A 20,189-nucleotide genomic window follows, 5' to 3' on the forward strand; every position below is an offset into this window, starting at 1 on the left:
CAGAGCCAGACAAAGCACATATACAGCAACCTAGCATTTTCAAAATTAAGTGAATAAATCAAATCAATGGCAATGCACCACTGTCAGTCATACCACTGCACTACTCGACTCCACCACTACACGGACATGTAGGTCTGCTGTGGTTGTTGACTTATTTACCGTTTTATGCCACTTGATTTGAAATGCCCAGAGTTATTCCATCAATCATCTCCAATCCAACTGACTGACTGTGAAAGTGCGAAGATAATATGGTCATGACTCATCATCATGGTGTTGTTGTACGTGTTGGCCAAATCCAACTCAGTCTGTAGTATACCGAGTACGACTCCGACTAAGTCCATATTCCATATTAAAAATTGCAACGGATATTGGCCTGCAGTAGTAGTAGGAGTCAGTTTGGTTATTAAACAACAAGAAGGGAAACATTGACTGTCACTTGAGTCACTTTTGGTTGGTAGATTAATTACTAGTTCAGTTCGACTTCATGCACAACGTCATCAACATCAACACAAAAAACAGCAATCACTCTGAGTCTGCATACAACGCATGCATTGCCAACATTAGTACATTACCTGTCTTGCTCTTTTCTTTTGCTGTCAGATGCCTAGTTCTTTCTGACAGGTGTGTGTACCGAGCCAGTGGCCTCATTATTACTCAACATTCATTTTGAGTGTTAGTCGCTGTTTTAGTTTTCTTACTCATCTGCGGCACTTCTTTGTTGCAGTTGAAGTTCGTTCACATCATCATGGTCAGTGCTGTGAGATGGGCCGCGGCCTGGGTAGCGGTCATGGTTCAATTGAATTGAGTTTGCAGAAATGTGACATGTCAGCAAGTTTCTTCAAAGAGTCTCTTGTCTTTCTCTGCCGAGTTCCTTCTGTTTTGACATTGATGTGCTTTTATGCCTGCCGAGGCGGTAGCCTATTTCTGACAGGGACGAGTTTCGGCTTGGAAACAAAGGAGGATACCTATAGTCACGTTCCACTTCTTCTGGAGGGACTATTGGAGGCAACAATTTTTCCTGTACTATTCTCCATCCAATGTCTGACTTGAGGGAAATGTATTTAGGGTGAGTCAGGAAGATGGAGCAGGACTCTGAGGAGTGGGCAGTAAAATGAACAGAGGTGCAACTCCAATAGGGAAATAAAAAGAGAAGACGGTGTTGATGGATTCATTTGTTGTGATTTGATTGGAAGCAGAGAAAGACAGATACACACACAAATAAAGGAAGGTAGAAAGTAACAATTTGAAAGCCTAGTTGTCAGGGAAGAGGAGCTTGTCCTCAAACTCTGGTGGTTCGGACAGAAGTAGGTCATGTAACCCACTACTTCTGTCATCAAAGTCGCTCTCCTCTTCCTGCTGTGATTCACGTATTTTGTAGTCCATTGGTATAAAGTGCTGATTCATTTTGATCATGGTTAACCTCTCCATGCTTTTGGGAGAGAGACTGGTCCTTTTCACCATTACAATGGCACCAGCAGCACTGAAAAATCGCTCAGAAGAGACACTTGCGACAGGGGAAGCCACATACTTTATCGCCAGCCTGTTGAGCACTGTCCATTGGCTTCTTTTCCCATAACAATACACCAATGGATATCCATCTATGAAGACCTCTGTTGGGTCATCCAGATACACCTGGACCATCCGCTCAATGCTCAGGGGTGTTCCGATGTGCTCGGCCTCTTTTGCCTTTGCATCAGCTCTGGACTTACCATACCCCTGCCATAGAAACCAATCAGTTGCCGATTATAGTGTGGATGATCTGTTCTTGCTGTTGATGTTATTGGTAGTGTTGGTGTCGGTGACTGCTGGGAGGCAAACGCACTGCCCTCAGGCTCTGAAGTAGAACTTAAGACTGGAATCTGCCCTGGAATACTTGTTCTGGGCTGGGGTGGGGGGGCCTCTAATTACGAGCCGTTCGTTTTCAAAGTCAATGGCTTGCTCAGCTATCAAAGTTTTGTACTTGGCAACATCCACTTCTGAAAAAGGAATTACTGCCTTACTGTTCAGAAATGCTTTGTACCGTGGATCCAAAATTGCGGCAGTAATGTAATGTGGATGTGACACAATGTTATTTAGAATCCTTGTATTTTCAGATAAGCGAACGGCTAAGGATTTCACCAAATAATGTGCGTCTTGTTTGTCATCCACACATGCATACATTTCAGACACCTCCTTCAGCTGTTGCTCTAGCATGTGCAAGAATGGGATAGCTTGGCCCATAGTACAGTCTTCCCTGCTGACTTCACGTGTGAAGACCTCAAAAGGAAGTAGCATCTCTGTCAGGCATTTAATGAGGTCCCATTGACCCATCTCAACGGTCATGCCTCTGACAGTAGGATCCCCTAATCTTCGCATGACATAAGCATTGAGTGGCATGTACTGCTCAAACAGACGATCAAGTATGTAATACGTTGCATTCCAACGTGTTGGCACCTCCTGGATGAGTGCTTTTACTGGCATTTTATGCTCACAATGAATGACCCTCAGCTGCTTCCGGGCTTTAAAAGAATGGCTGAAATGTGTGCATATTCTTCTACAGGTGACCAGTAAGTTGCTGACTTTGTATTTATTTTTCAGAAAGTCTTGAACAACAATGTTAATGCAGTGTGCCAAACACGGGACCCTGAAATAGCCATCTTTCATGGCCCTAACTACATTACTGCCATTGTCCGTGCCAACAAAACCAATGTTAAGCCCTCTTGGGCGCAGCCACTCAAAGACCTTGCTGTTAAACTCATCCAAAATGTTTGCAGCAGTATGAGATTTCTCCATGGCAAACATGGCTACAATTGCATGTTTGCGAGTGGCATCAAAAATCTCAGCAGCGTCAACACCAGCAGATATCTATTCTTTAACCCCCACGAAAGAGATACAGTGTGCAGTTATGCACATGTAACCAGTGGCTTGGCAACTGGTCCACATGTCTGTTGTCAGGTGGATACTATGAACAGTACTCTGCTTCAAGGCGTTTCCAAGCAATTCCAGCACGTCGTGATGTAGTGCTGGAACAGCAACTCTGGCAAAATAGTAGTGGCTGGGAATCTGCCATTTTGGGCAGATGGCTGTCACAAATTCCAGAAAACCCACCACTTCAACAAAAGAAAAAGGGTGAAGGTCCAGTGAAAACATTTTAGCCAGCTTCACATTGTACAAACGTGCTATTGGGTGGTTGCGTTCGTACTGCCCCTCCACCGGCCTAAACATGCTGATAATGGTGGGCTGCATGGTTTTCCTTCCTCTTAGGCTCAACGTCGCACTTTTTTTCATTGCGGTACTAGTTGCTGTCTCAGGTTGACTCTTACTCTTGTGCCACTGAATTGTTGATGAAGATGTGGTTGACGATAACACTGCACTGCTGGGGACAGGGCTACTTTGTCTACCACTACCAGAGAGAATGTCTCCCTGTCCTTCCTCTCCCACCGTGATCGGATCTTCTTCTTCTACTCGTTTATCCCCACCAACTCCAATGGTTGCAGTCTTTATGCCCCGAAGGTGGTCCTCCCAGTTGATCAAGTGGTGTTTTTTCAGATGGGTTATTTGGCCTCCGGTACCATAGTTTGTACCAAGCTTACCCCGACTAACAGAGGTATTACAAATGGAGCATATAGCAATGTTCTCCTCCTTTTCACTAACCGTAAAGAAGTCCCAAACTGGAGAGCTTAACTTTTGCCTCCTGCTGGAGGTGCTACTTCCAATGCCGGATGAACTGGAGGGTGTGCGTTGAATTTGACTCTGTGCTGTACCACTACATATTTCTACTGAGGTGGTGGTTGTGCTGGATGTAGGTCGCTGACGGGCCTTTGCTAATGCAAATATGGAAGCTGTAGGTCATGTTGGTGTTACCTGTGATGGAGGTATGCGTGCTACATCCCTCGCAGCGATTTTGGATAGGGTAATAATGTTGGTCTCCATCTCCTCGGGGCCGGGAGTGATGTTCGTGATGACTGGCTCATCATCATCATCATCATCCTGCTGCTCTACATCAACCTCCATAAGTGTAAGGCTTTCTGGAACCTTCCTTTTCCCTAGCCTGGTCTTGGGACGTGTCTCCCTCTCATACTCAGTTTGTGGCTTCCAAGTGGCATCTAGATCATCAGAAGGGGGGCTAGGCGAAGAACTTGGACTAACCCTCCTTTTCCTTGGTGGGGATTTGGAAGACAATGGAATTTCTGAATGAGTGGCTTCCTCTTCTTCCTCTGCATGAGGCTCAATTTACTGAACTGCCCCTACTTCGGGAAGAACAACAACTACTATTGCGGGCGGTGGTTGCGGCTGTTGTTGTTGAGCACTTATCTTCTGAGTTTCCTCCTGCGTTGATTGGATACTACTTTGAGATAGCGATAAGTTTAGCTCAGGCTCAGCATCACTGCTTTCCACCATTAGGCTGGCTACCTCTTCCACACTCATGTGCTTGGGCCTGGGTTGGTGGGTTGGGGCCACCGATGCGGAGGTGCTGGCCCCAGCTTTCCCCCCGGACCTGGCTGCAGCAGGCATCCTTTTCGGTTTCCCAAAAAATGTTTTGGGCGGCACACCAGAAATAAGTGTCACTTCCTTCTTCGTTTCCTTGTTCTCAATAGCAACTTTCTTGGTACTGAAGGACCTGCTACCTGCTTTCTTTGGGCCCATCTTATTCAGATGTCAGCAGCACTCAGTTGCACAAGTTACAGAGATGTCTGGTCAGGTCACTCACACGTCACGTCGTGTACAGCAGCAGGACGTCTGTCTGGCAGCACAACGGGCGATGATGACACATCTCCTCCTCAGTCTTTTGTGCACCTAAAAGCAAAAAAGCCAGAAGAAAATCAGTCAAAAAATAGTACAATCAAACTAATATAATATATAACTTCTTTGTGTGTAGTGGTGGTCACAATAAATAAATTTTAGTAACTCAGTGAACAACAGTGTAGCCATTTATGAGACTTTGACAACAAGGCCAGAGCTTTCCTGGTGTACTGTACTGTGTACACTCAAGAAGAATAAGAATAGCAAAGAACAAAAACAAAAATGTAGTGGAGCCTGTGTTTGGCCTACATTTGTGCATCACATGGGATGGATGCAGCATCAGGGAGCTGCAGCTGGCAATGGGGATCGATTTGGAAGCAGACAAGAGGAACAATGGAAAGACACACAGGCCTATGTGGCAAAAACAGCACACTACTAAATACCACCACAAAAAGGCCCCCAGCCAAATGGTTAGGCCAGCCACAATAACAAGAAAGTGAAGACAAAGGACAGGACCAGGAAGTTGGAGACTCTGGGGAACTTGCGCAAAGAAGACAAAAAGCGTAAGTCTGTGTTGTCGCGCAGTGCGGAGTTGCCAAAACTGCGTGAGCTGAACACCTAGGGTTACCTACTGGCTGAAAAGGCCTATTTATTTAGCACACACCAAAAAACTGAAATTCCACCCCAAAAAACCACAGACAGACAATGCAATCCGATGGCAAAAGCACACTGCCTGCCTTCACAAAATGGCAGCGACCCACATGGCCAGGCCACAACAACAACAAGCATAAGCCAAGGGGAACAGAGAAAAGACATGCAGGCCTATATTGAAAAAGCAGCACCCTACTAAACTACCACCACAAAATGGCCCCAAGCCACATTGATGGTCAGTCACAACAGGCCATGGCAAACAATGAACTCAAGCGGGCCTATATGACCAGACAAAGTAGGCCTGCTAAACAACACAGCTTTAATACAAAAATGCAAAAACGAAAATCAACAGGGCTACAAAAGGTTGGAAAGTTACACAGCAAGCACAAACACACATACAACAAAGGTATTTATTTATTAACAACACACACACCCAAAAAGTGAAATACACCCCAACCACATTTAGCAATTCAATCCAATGCCATCCATGCCCTACATGATGTTTAAACTAAAATTCAACAGACACCACAGAAACATGTACCCATGGGTAACTCTGGGCCTACTAGCTGAAACTTAAAAGAAAACAACTAGGCCCCTACTGAAACTACAGGCCACCCACAACAACAAGACATTTTAAAATCGATGAAAATGCCAAAAAAAATTACGTACAAGCCCCAATCAAACAAACAAGTCCACCAATCCCCCAACTTACTTGTAAAATCTCAATTCCAAAAGTCCTCAAATCAAATCCAATGATCTATGATGCAGCAGACAGACACAAAACGTTATCTTTCCAGCTCCAAAATCCAAATGAAAGTGAACAGCACATGGACAAAGCACTGGGAGGAGCCTGCTGGACAGGAACAGGAAGTTGGAGACTCATGGGCACTTCCTTCCTCTTGGAAAAAAAAGTAAAAAAAGAAAAAGGACTCCTTGCACAAAAAACTACAGCCAAATCACAATCAGAGGAGTTTTTTTAGCCAAATAATCATTTTCGAGAAGGTTTTATGATGCTCGAGAGATATTCTTCGCCAGATTGCAGTTTCTGGTGTTCGGGATCGCGATCTTACCAAGACTGCCGCCAGAAGTCAGCTCACGCGTCCGAATGAAGTGTTCGCGTTCCCACACTCTCGCGGGATCATGCGGCCATATTACAAATCTCGTGGCGCATGCGAACGGATAGAAAATCGAGTCGGCGAATGCAGAATCACAGTAAGCCGTTACCGCGTGCGCGAGAACGCATATTGAGCACGCGAAGAAGAAAAACAGCTACGCTACGTTGCAGATTGCGTAGTATTCTGTAACTACGCATTCTACGCGAACCGCGAAGTTACCAAAACTACGCAAACTTCGCGTGCGGAGGGTAGTTCACCGCCCAGGGTTAGTTTAGAGTATCTCTTGAGTTTGTTGGGCTTGACCGGGGTGACTCTGTCAGGCAATCAGTGACCCAGGCACAGCATTTCGTGACAGCCTGTTATAGATTGGTTGTGGTATCAGGGTGTGAGGTATTGAGGGTGTCTATCTACTGGCTCTCTGATACTCTGTTCCAGTTGCAGTGTGAGGTGCTGGGTGGCTTGGTGGCGGTGCCAGGGGATCCTGTGATGATGAAGTAGAACATCGTCTGGTCTGTCCAGGTGAGCTCAGTGACATGACCGTACTTGACTCTATCTCTGGACATGAAGGGGAACAACCTTTACAACGCAACTTTTACAACGCACTACACTTACAACGCATTTTTTACAACGCAAAATCCACTACAACGCATTCCATTACATCGCATACTACCTTTACAACGCATACCATTACAACGCATAATATTACACTACACTATCCAACACTTACCCTACTGTTGCACCCCCTGGAGTTAGAATAGTAATTTTTACCCCTATACTATCCAACACTTACCCTACTGTTGCACCCCCTGGAGTTAGAATAGTAATTTTTACCCCTATACTATCCAACACTTTCCCTACTGTTGCACCCCCTGGAGTTAGAATAGTAATGTTTACCCCTATACTATCCAACACTTACCCTACTGTTGCACCCCCTGGAGTTAGAATAGTAATTTTTACCCCTATACTATCCAACACTTTCCCTACTGTTGCACCCCCTGGAGTTAGAATAGTAATTTTTACCCCTATACTATCCAACACTTACCCTACTGTTGCACCCTCTGGAGTTAGAATAGTAATTTTTACCCCTATACTATCCAACACTTTCCCTACTGTTGCACCCTCTGGAGTTAGAATAGTAATTTTTACCCCTATACTATCCAACACTTTCCCTACTGTTGCACCCCCTGGAGTTAGAATAGTAATTTTTACCCCTATACTATCCAACACTTACCCTACTGTTGCACCCCCTGGAGTTAGAATAGTAATTTTTACCCCTATACTATCCAACACTTTCCCTACTGTTGCACCCCCTGGAGTTAGAATAGTAATTTTTACCCCTATACTATCCAACACTTACCCTACTGTTGCACCCCCTGGAGTTAGAATAGTAATTTTTACCCCTATACTATCCAACACTTTCCCTACTGTTGCACCCTCTGGAGTTAGAATAGTAATTTTTACCCCTATACTATCCAACACTTTCCCTACTGTTGCACCCCCTGGAGTTAGAATAGTAATTTTTACCCCTATACTATCCAACACTTACCCTACTGTTGCACCCCCTGGAGTTAGAATAGTAATTTTTACCCCTATACTATCCAACACTTTCCCTACTGTTGCACCCCCTGGAGTTAGAATAGTAATTTTTACCCCTATACTATCTAATACTTAGCTTAAATGCAATTTAATATTATGCGTTGTAATGGTATGCGTTGTAAAGGTAGTATGCGTTGTAATGGAATGCGTTGTAAAGGTAGTTTTTAAAAATGCGTTGTAGTGTCATGCTATGTAATGGAATGCGTTGTAATGGATTTTGCGTTGTAAAAAATGCGTTGTAAAAGTGTGCGTTGCAACGACATACATCCGACATGAAAATGAGGTTGAGTGTGTGTCCTGGGAGGTGTGTGGGGCTGGTGACTAGTTGGGTGAGGCCGATGTTGTTCATGCTTTCGAGGCGATTTATGTTGTTGGTGTAGTTGAGGTCATTGAGGTGAAGATTAAGCTCTCTGAAGAAGATGTAGTATTTGAAGACAAAGGTGAGCATGGCAATTAGTTTGTGGTTGGCATCACAGAAGCTGGTGCAAGGTTTGTAGGAGAGTGTGCCTCTGATGGTGATTTTGCCGTCAGTTTGGAGTTCGAAGTTAAAGTGTTCCATGATCGGGGTGGTATTATCTACGGTGGTGGTGGAATGGATGGTTTCTTTGTGGTTGATGGCGATTCCACCTCCTTGTTTGTTGATGAGGTCTCTGTGTGCTATCTTGTAGCTGCCCAGTGTTGCTGAGGCGATGTTCAACTCAGATGTGGGGTTTAGCCAGGTCTCAGTGAGGAAGATGATGTCTGGGTGAGGGAGCTAATGGTGTCATAAATCTTGGTGGTGTGTTTGCAGAGTGATCGTGTGGTGAGCAAGAGGCAGTCAAGTTGTTCTGAAGCAGTGATCGTCAGCGTAGTGGTGGTCGTCATGCATGTGGGTGCTTCATTGTTGCAGGAGAAGAGACAATGCCGGCAGGGAAAAGGTCCTACAATAGATCGAGGTGAGGTGTGGCAGCAGTTGTTGTTGTGAAGTCGGGGTTCAGGATTCGGAGTGTATTTTCGAGTGGAGGATAGCCAGGATTTCTGGCACTGAGAGTGGTCCAGGTGAGGATGGGCGCAGATGGGCTTAAGTGCCTTCTGCGCATGTCCACTGCTCGGCCACACTGCAGCCTCCATTAAGTAGGTCCTGGGAGGAGGGTGTGGCGCTGAAGCAGTGGGTGGGGTAGGTGGGAAGTGGGAGGAAAATGGTGGGAAACGAGCTGCAGTAGAGCGGCAAACAGTGCAAAACACAACAATGAGGAAATCATTGCCAAATCAGCAAGATAGGCTGGAGACACAGATCCACAGTGCTCTAGCAGAGAGCTACTGGCTGTGGTGCCAATTCAAATCCTCCTGTCACCCCTACACCAAAGCCTAAACAGCTCATGTGGGATGGACCATTTAGCCCACCACACATTCTCTGCTTAATTTGATTGTTGGTATCAGTAAAAGGCAGTGGAGCTCTGCAGTGCTGCATCCAGAAACGACAGATGAATTGATTTTGCAAACATGAAGTAATCCCAATGAAACTGATTCTCATTAGGGAATCGTGTTGGAAGCCTCGGGGGAAATGGACAGTGCCACATGGAGGCTACTGCCTATGTCCCCCTGATATGTTCTAAAAAAGGAATAATGTTTTACCAAACAAGAAGGACATGTCCCTTTAAATGACACAGACTTCTTTAAAAAAAACTTTCCCATTGAGGAATGAATGCAAGTGCATTGATAGAGGTCTGATTTTGCTTGCAGGTTTCCTTCCACCCCTGCATTCACAGCCAATAAAATGGGGTCACAAATTGGAACCTACCTAGCTGTTATTCATAAGGCAGTTCATATTGACCCCCTCTAAAAATGTACACTTGGCACATAAGTCACTGCACAAATGTCATTCCCTTACAAAGACCAATGTGTGTGAAATTTCACAACCTGGTGTGTGAATGGAAATAATATATCAGGCCCTCAACCCAGGAGAATTTTACCTTAGAAAAACACATATTCAGACTCTTTATTGTAATCTGCCATGACCTAGTGGTGCTGTCATACATCTGATGCCTTACATCGCTACATGGAAGTGTTAGCCTTGCATACTGAACATTTTAGACTATGTAGAAGACTTGATGTTGTGACCAGATTAATGTATTTGTTGATAGAAGATGGTTTTATGTGTAGATCAATACATTGTCCTTATAACAAATCAGCCAGTATTCGTCAATCCCAGGTCCCTCTCCAGCATGCATGTATTGTGTAATCATGGACGTCATTGGCTAACCACCTCAGCCTAAGCAGCAGACTAATATTTTTAGAGTGGTTCATATGCCCTACAAAATGGCACACTTATCTGCCAATGACAAGAGTTGATATGATTACTTCTGGACACCATGGGGCATATTTATGAGCCCCTTGCACCACCATCGTGCCACCTTTCGTAAAGCTCCAGCAGTGCAAATCACAAAATAATATTTATGAGGTCATACACAGCTACTTTGTGCAGCTTTGAATTACACCATGGATATAGCCAAAGGCAAGGCAGTGCAAAAAGAGTGTTGCCTTACTCTGTGTTAGGGAGGCATTCCATGGGCATTGCAGTGGGTGTTCCCATGCTACACATGGATTTTGACGCTTGCCCAGATTTAACATACCATGGAAACCTTGAGATGCACAAAAACCTCACGCCGCCCCATACGAGGTGCAACAAGAAGAAATAACTTTATTTCTCCTCGTACTTTTTCTATTCCCTGTGTCCTACACTCTGCAGCACACACAGAAATAGGAAAAAGACTTCCAGGATTGTTTTTGTGCAGGAAGGCATCCCTTCCTGCACATAAACAATTTTTCCGGCAACACAGGCTAGACTGCCAAAACTGCACCAGTGCTGGGGGAAAGGATAGGAATGCACCATATTAGATACATACATTGCATTCGTGCCCTTTCACTTTCACATAGGGCAGCACAGCAAGGAGAATTGATGTGCAGCCCTATGCCAAATCCCCATAGGGCCCAATATATTTCCTTCTGTCCTAATCTACCCAAGAGCACCCCAGATTCATTAACGAATTCTGTAAGATCCCGTGTTATTTTCTGGGAACATCTCTGTGTTTTTCTTCCACCCCAATAATATATCTTTTACTCATACTACGATACCTTCACAGTGCGCTTAAGCAGCTGATAGTTTTTTTCCAAAAGTGTATTTCTTATGAGCAATCACCAGCCGCAACCTAATATTATTATCAGACAAAAACAATAAAAAGATAATCGTGGTAATATCAACTTCATAACATTAATGCATTTACCACAGTGTTCGAGTCAGTAAAGCAACCTAGAACAAATGCTTCCCCATGGCCTGCGTGGTGGGGAGTGATAGCTCAATAAATGTGCATTACTAAGCCCTGGGATACATCTTGTGCAACTCAAGTTCAACAACAGGTAGAAAACGTAATTTGTGGCATTTTAAGAAAATAAAATATTCCTGGTCTCTCTCCTTATATATAGTTTGAAAGTGAGTAATTTAATGAATTAATTTACCAGTAAATTATTTTTGATTGAGTAATTTCGCCGAATACAGCTTGCATTTTCCAAGAAAATGACATAAAAAGCGCGTAGTACGATTGTGAAACGTATCATTACGTAAGAGTTTATTTCATGCATTTATGCTTTTGTTCCCATTCATTGAGGTGATTTTTCCCTTACAAATCTGCATTGATAACAACCAATTACTCGCAGAGATCAGAGACCATGCACACTCTCTTGCACGACTATCCTGTTGTGCCATGAAAAGCATGTCACAAAGTGCTGAATGTTGTGACATTGAAAAGAGCAGAGTGTGAAAATAGCTCATATAATTACAGTATTCTGTTTCATGATGTCAGGAGTGTAAAACAGTAAATCGCAAAGGAGAAAGCGCGATTATAGTGTAAATGTGTCAAAGTCAACTGCTCATTGGGCATTTAAAAGGCAAAGATGAATGTCTCTCTAAGCTCTATGTACCTTTTTACCCATCCTTAAAATAATCTAGAAAGGGGAATTTTTTTTGAGAAATCTAAATTCACCACAAATAATAATAATGGGGAGAGGTTGTGGATTTACGGCCAGAGCTGCCGATTTAGAAGCTGGGGAACCAGGTTCGAGCCTCAGCGTCGGCTCAGCTCCCTGTGATTCTGGGCACATCACTTAATCTCGCCGTGCCTTCCAAAAAATGAAGAACGTGTCCCTGTGTAACGTAACTGGTGCTCCTGTAAAGCGCTCCAATACCTTCCGGTCGAGTTCACTCACGCTCTATAAATCTGCACACACAAAAAATGTCGACATGTAAAATATATTTTCTTCTGTTCAAATCTTTACATTTTGTTGGCACTGTTGTATTTGACAGCAGATTATAAACAGAGGTAACAAAGGTACAATTTGCCGTAAATGTAAGTTTACAAAAGTGTGCTTTTTGTATACCTGCCAGGATCCACAAAGGAATTCTGGTAAACGTAATATGCATTTAGTCTGGATTCCTCCACCACCTGTCTGCAGAAGTCCGCACAACTAAATCACACTCGTCCATTTGAAGACATTAGTTGCCTGGGGCGTTAAGGAACGTCCACAAATCTTTACGTTTGTAGGCATTCCCAAACTTCTTTACGTTGATATTTCATCCGAGAAATGTTCAGAGATGTACTCCTGCGAAGAGCTGGAGTAAACAAACTGCTGATGCGAAAACTGGAAAATTTACGTTTGCACGGGAGGCCTGTTGCCCCTGTGCAGACTTCTTCACTATAGATAATTGTGTTCAGGGGAAATAGAAGTCCTTGGGAATAGTCAAATCCCCTCCCCCAAAGAATGCCACGAGATCTGTGCCAGGCTCAGTTTTACAGATATACGTCTGGGAATGTTTGTGAATCTTGGAAAGTAGTTAACCTACACATGTATATAGAGACATAAACGTGTGTGCACAGACCTACTTTTAATTTGGTGAACCTGGAACTTTGGTTTACATTTACACATCCATTACTTGTCTGGCCTTAACATTCTCATTCAAGAGGTGTTACTCTTCCCCACTACATTAGTTTTTGTTTATAAACCTGTTAGATCTGGGGGCCTCTAGTTGGCAGGGTAGGTACCACTGTCCAAGTAGGGACCCTTGCTTCTAGTCAGGGAAAGGGGGATACACTGTTAAGATAACCCCTGCTCACCCTCTAGGTAGCTTGGCCTGAGCAGTCTAGGCTATCAAAGGCAATGTGTAAAGTATTTGTACCAACACTCACAGTAACACAGTGAAAACACCACACCAGTTTTAGAAAAATAATGTATCTTTACTAAAAACTTCACAAGACCAAATAGTACAGACAAACCAACATATAATTCAAAAAGGTTTCTTTAAAGATAGTTCAAGAGTTTGCAGAAAGTACTCCAGGATGTAAAAGTCAGTGTCTTGCACAATGCGACTCTCAATGCACAAAATGCGACACTTTCGTGCCCAACAGTACCTGTAGTTGCGATAAGGTTCCCAAAAGCTATAACAAGGAAGCTTGCAAAGGCGATGCGATACTCCTGAGATCCTGGGGAGGCTTTGCAGCAGCCCTGCTTCACGCAGCAGAGGTGGATGCGCCGGCTCCGATCTGTAAGGGGAGGATGCGATGACTTTGGCCTTCGTTGCGTAGGTTTCTTAGGGGGAAGCTTCACGCACAGGTTCGATGCGACACTCTTCGATGTGGTGCGATGCGTGGCGCAGCGTTGCCTTCCGGCGCCGCAACTCTCGATGCGCCACGGAACGGGACTCTGCGTCGACGCACCCGATGTCTGGAGACTTTTCACGCACCGGCAGTGGTGCGGCTCGCAAACTGGTTCTGCGACAACCCTCGCAATGGCAGGAATCTTCACGCTTCGGGACGATGCTCGACGCACTCGGTGATGCGGGGACCCTGCGTGTTGCGATGGTGCCGCGATGAAATTTTCTTCGCACTCTCGTTCTTGCGACACGCAATCGGATGATGCGTTGGGTACCAGTCACTCTTGTTCACGCTTCTGCTTCCCAGCTCCCAAACACAGCAAAACGACCTCCTGAGGCCCCAAGACCGGGCAAGCACTCCAAGGCAGGTCAGACCTCTCTCAGCAGAGTTCCAGGGGAGCTGGTGGTGAAGTCCTTTTGTTCCTGGGACTTCTTAACAGGGAGCCAGCTCTTCTCAGGCCCTTGGAGATCAGAATCAAAAGAAGGGGACACAGCAAAGTCCTTCCCCTCTCCTTGGCAGCAAAGCAAAACAGCAAGCAGGCAGTCTTCTCCTCTTCAGTCCTTTTCAGCTTTCTCCTTGGCAGAGGTTTCTTCTTAGTTCCAAAGTGATCTAAAGTTTAGGTGTCTGGGGTCCTCTTCTTATACCCCTCCAAGTCTTTGTCTCTCTTTGTTCCAGTGGGGGGATTCCCCTGCTCAAACCGGTTCCTGGGTGTGCTCTGCTCTGGAGCACCTGGTTCCTTTCAGAGCGAGGGGCAGGGTCGTTAGACGCTCAGCAGGAGGTGGAGCCTTCTTTGTGCCAGCAGAGGCAGAGTCCTCAGCCTGGCCAGCAGGGGGTGGAGCCAGCTTTGTGTTGGCAGAGGCAGCCCTATTCACCCTGCTGCTGACTCATCCAGGCTCCTGGAGCCACCTAGCCCATCACATGACACCAGTCAGCCAACCAGCACACAGGCACACAGGAAGGTTAAACAGGAGAATAGCTACTTTCTAAAAAGTGCTATTCTCACACAGTGAATTTAAAAACCATCTTGCTAAAAAGATGTATAATTAAATTCTGAACACAGAGATACCAAACTTGGATTTTCTATCTTGCCCTTATGGGAAGATAGGCATGTAAACAGCCTTCCCCATTCTATCCTATGGGCAAGATAGCCTCTCAGCAGTGAAAAACTAAAATGGCTGTAATTCACTACCAGGGCATGTTACACACCTCAGTACATGCCCTACCTTTCAGATACACTGCACCCAGCCCAGGGGGGTACCTAGGGCCACCATAGGGATGCCTGACATGTACAGAAAGGGAAGGATAAGGCCTGGTCAGTGGGTGCACTGGCTAGGTCGACATGGCAGTCCTGGACTGCACATAGGCACTGCAAGCAGGCCTAAGACATCATTTTAGCGCTACTCCTGTGGGTGGCACAATCAGTGCTGCAGCCCACTAGTAGCATTTGAATCACCAGCCCTGGCACACTCAGTGCACTTTACTAGGGGCTAACAGGTGAAACAAATATACCAATCATGGATAACCAATCAATATAACAATTTACCAAGGGAGCACTTGCACTTTGACACTGATCAGCAGTGGCAAAGTGCCCAAAGCATCTAAACCAGCAAAAACGAAATCCAGCATAGCATCAAAAATACAGGAGGTAGAGGCAAAAAGTCAGGGGTAACCACGCCAAAGATGCCAGGTCTAACACGTGTCCCCTCCAGCTGAAAGTGGGGAGAACTACCCACCCTCTTGGGAGTTCTCATCGCTAAGGCAGAAAAACCTGGACAGACCATCAGCGTTGGCGTGTTCTGTACCGGGGCGGTGTTCCACCGTAAAGTCCATCCCCTGTAGGGAAATGGACCACCTCAACAGCTTAGGATTCTCACCCCTCATCTGCATCAACCATCTGAGGGGCCTGTGGTCCGTCTGAACCCGGAAGTGAGTCCCAAACAAGTAGGGTCTCAGCTTCTTCAGCGCCCAGACCACAGCAAAAGCTTCCCTTTCAATCGCACTCCACCTCTGTTCCCTGGGAAGTAGCCTCCTACTAATGAAAGCTACAGGTTGGTCCAAGTCCTCATCATTTAGTTGTGAGAGCACCGCTCCCACTCCATGCTCAGAAGCGTCTGTCTGCACTATGAATTCCTTGGAGAAGTCAGGCGCCTTGAGTACAGGTGCTGTACACATGGCCTGCTTCAGGGCATCAAAAGCTTCTTGGCAGGCACTGGTCCAAATCACTTTCTTCGGTAATTTCTTGGAAGTTAGTTCTGTCAAGGGAGCAACAATGGTGCCATACCCCTTGACAAAACGGCGATAGTACCCGGTGAGTCCTAAGAAGGCTCTCACCGCTGTCTGGGTTTTGGGGGGTTCCCAAGCCCGGATGGTATCTATCTTGGCTTGTAGGGGCGCCACCTGGCCGCTTCCTACCTGGTGTCCCAAATACACCACCGAACCCTGCCCTATCTGGCACTTACTGGCCTTGATAGTGAGGCCTGCACTATGCAGAGCCTTCAACACTGCGCAGAGGTGTTGCAAGTGTTCTTCCCAAGTGGAGCTGAACACAGCAATGTCATCCAGATATGCGGCGCTGAATTACTCCAGCCCGGACAGTACCTGGTTGACCAGTATCTGGAATGTGGCAGGGGCGTTCTTCAACCCAAAGGGCATGACACGGAACTGGAAGTGCCCCTCTGGCGTTGAAAACGCAGACCTCTCCTTGGCGCCATCAGTTAAGGCAATCTGCCAGTACCCAGAAGTTAAATCAAACGTACTGAGGTAGTTGGCAGCTCCCAACCGATCCACGAGCTCATCAGCTCTGGGGATGGGGTGTGCGTCAGTCTTCGTGACAGCATTGAGCCCACGGTAGTCCACACAAAACCTAAGTTCTGGAGTGGCACCTGGCGCAGCAGCTTTCGGTACAAGTACCACTGGGCTAGCCCAGGGGCTGCTGTAGGGCTCAATCACCCCTAGCTCCAACATCTTAGAAACCTCCTTCTTGATGCTGGCCCTGACCTTGTCAGCCACCCGGTAAAACTTCTGTTTCACAGGCATGCTATCTCCCGTGTCCACGTCATGGACACACCAGTTGGTGATACCGGGGGTCAGGGAGAACAGAGATGCAAACTGACCCAGCACATGGCGACAGTCCCTCTGCTGTTCTGGGGTCAGGGTGGGCGAGAGGACCACTCCATCCACTGACCCATCTTGCTCCTTAGCTTCCAGGAGGTCAGGAAGAGGATCGCTATCCTCCTCCATCCCTGCATCTGTAGCAAGTAGCATTGTTATTTCAGACCTCTCAAAATGGAGCTTGAGGCGGTTCACGTGTAGGACCCTCATGGGGTTCCTGGGAGATCGCAAGTTGACCAGGTAGGTCACCTCACTCTTGCGCTCCACCACCTCATATGGCCCAGTCCACTTGTCTTGGAGCGCGCAAGGCTCCACTGGCCCCATCACCCACACCATCTGCCCAGGTTGAAATTCCATCAGAGTGGTATGCTGGTCATACCACCTCTTCATCTCATCCTGGCTGGCTTCCAGGTTCGCCTGAGCGAGGGCCCGGAAGCGCTGTGTCTGGTTGCGGATGGCCAGCACATAGCTGAACACATCCTGGGGGGTTTTCCCAGGGGATTTCTCCCAACCCTCCTTCACCAGACTGAGAGGTCCTCTAACAGGGTGCCCGTACAAAAGCTCAAAGGGACTGAACCCCAGAGACTTTTGTGGTACCTCCCTGTAGACAAATAATAGGCATGGCAAAAAGACGTCCCACTTCCGTCTCATGGGCTCCGTCAGCCCCATGATCATGTCCTTCAGGGTCCGGTTGAACCTTTCAACCAACCCATTTCCTTGAGGGTGGTAAGGAGTGGTGAACTTATAAGTTACCCCACACTCCTCCCACAGAGACTTCATATACCTGGAGATGAAGTTGGTACCCCGGTCAGATACCACCTCTTTGGGGAAACCCACACGGGAAAAGATCCCCATCAACGCACAGCCCACCACCGGGGCTGTGGTTGTCCTGAGAGGGATAGCCTCCGGGTACCGGGTGGCATGATCCACCAAGACCAGGATGAGCCTGTTGCCTAAGGCTGTCCTGGGGTCCAGTGGCCCCACAATATCTATCCCCACCCGCTCAAAAGGGGTGCTCACTACCAGAAAAGGCTGGAGAGGGCCTTTGCATTTTCCTCCAGCCTTGCCACTTGCCTGGCAAGTCTGGCATGATTTACAAAAGGAAGCGACGTCCGTCTTCATCCCGGGCCAGTAAAAGTGGGTGGCAAGCCTTTGTCGGGTCTTGTCCTGCCCGAGATGTCCTGCAAGCGGCACGTCGTGAGCCAGACCCAGTAGGAAGTCTCTGAACCCTGCGGGTACCACCAGGGTACGTGATCCACTGGGCTCAGCAAACCTAGGCTCACTATACAACAAATCATTCTCCCAGTAGAGAAAGAAGTTCTTCGGATCAGCACCTGCTGCCTGGTCTGCAGCCTGGTGCCGCAGACCTTCAAGAGTAGGGCATGTCTTCTGCGCACGGCAGAACTCCTCTCTGGAGGGACCACCCTCTTGCTGCCAATGGGTCAGCTCAGGTATGTCTCCCAGCTCAGCGACCTGTTCCCCTGTAGGCTCCAGGGCATCCCCCGTAGGTTCTGCTACTTCCTGGACCGTGGGAACAGCGGGGGTGGACGTACCACGCCCCTTGCCCTTCCTCTTTCTGGCAGGGACCTGGGCCACTGTTTCAGGCTCCAGGTCTGCTTCACAACCCTGTCTGGCTGCCATGGACCGGGTGGTCACACAGACCCACTCAGGCAAACCCAACATCTCCAAATGAGCCTGGCGTTCCACCTCCTTCCATGGGGAACTCTCCAGGTCATTACCTAGCAGACAGTCTACCGGCATTGATGGACTCACAACATCTCTGAGAGGACCTGAGACCCCCCCCACTCAAAGGGAACATGTGCTACCTTGCAAAGGCGCACAGAGTTGTCAGCTGACACTACTGGGTGAAGTACGTCTGGAATGATCAGCTCCTCAGGGACCCACTGACACCTGACCGTAGTCACACTGGCTCCATTGTCCCTGAGAGCCTCCACCCTCCTCCCATTGTGGGTCACCCACTGCCTGTACTTCTTAGTGTTATCAGGGACAGGGGTTTCCTGGACCATCTCTGTGTCTCCTAAAGAGACAAGGGACATAACTGCTAATCCCTCCAAATCGCTAGAAATTAAATCCCCACCAGAAGCTACACTAGCTATACCCGGTGTTGGAGCACCAGAGGGTGCCTGGGATTTCTTGGGACACACAGGAGACTTGTGACCCAATTCCTGACAGTGATAACACCTAATGGGACCCTTGTTATCCGACCTGCCCTTAGGGGGCCAGGTTGGTTTGGGTTTTGACTTGGGGGGCTGGGACTGGTTACCCTGGGAACTTTTTTGGGGCCCTTGTGAGAACTCCTTTTGGTTACCCTTGTCCCCCCCACTCTTCTGCTGGGGACCCTGCCCACCTTTGGCAATGGTACCCACAATTCCTCTGTGGACCCTGGTACTGGTCCAGCGGTCCGCCTCCTTAGCAAGCTCAATGGGGTCCGTCAGCTTGCTATCTAACAGATGCTGGCGCAGCTCTGGAACACGTAGACTACTCAAGTGCTCCCAACTAATTAAATGTAACAACCCCTTATAATCCGTTACCTTGCTGCCCTTCATCCAACCTTCCAGTGCCCGCGAGTACAGATTCACACACTCCATCCAAGTCTCAGACTCTTTCTTCTTAGAGTTCCTAAACTGCAGTCTATACTGCTCTGGAGTAAGTCCATGCCTGAGACATAAGGCCTCCTTTATATTGGGATAGGTCATGGTACCTACTAATTCTAAGGGCTCTAGAGCACTCCTCCCAGAAGCCTCAAAATGTTTCCACAGGCCCGCCCCCCAATGCTGTTCAGGCACACCATTCATTCTCAATGCTATTTCATATGATGTAAACCAGGCATAGATATCTTCACTCCTATTGTAATTCTGTACTAAATCTTTGGGGATATATACTTTACCCCCCTGCACTGACTGTGCGCTGCCACCATTTGAACCGGACTCCACCTGCTTGGCCTTGATGTCCAGCTCCTTCATGCTCAACTCATGAGCCAAAAGCAATTTTCTTTCCTCAAAAGCAAGGGCATTCTTTTTCTCCTCCTTTGCCATTTCCATTTTCATTTTTTCCATTTCATGGTCTCTCACCCTTTGATTCTCCTCCAACTCCTCTGGAGTGAGCCCTCTACTGGAATGGGAGCTGCCAGCCCTTGAGACTGTTCTGCCCACGGGCAGATCTTGGGGAACAAAACCATCCTCTTCATCTGCATCATCCTCCTCTTGGGCCTCCCACCAGGCCTTCAAGACTTTTTGGAGCTCATCCTTTCTAGCTCCACTTTTAAAAGGGCAACCACGGTCTTTGCAGA

Source organism: Triturus cristatus, chromosome 9 (genome assembly GCF_964204655.1).
Source record: "Triturus cristatus chromosome 9, aTriCri1.1, whole genome shotgun sequence".
NCBI classification, from domain to species: Eukaryota; Metazoa; Chordata; class Amphibia; order Caudata; family Salamandridae; genus Triturus; species Triturus cristatus.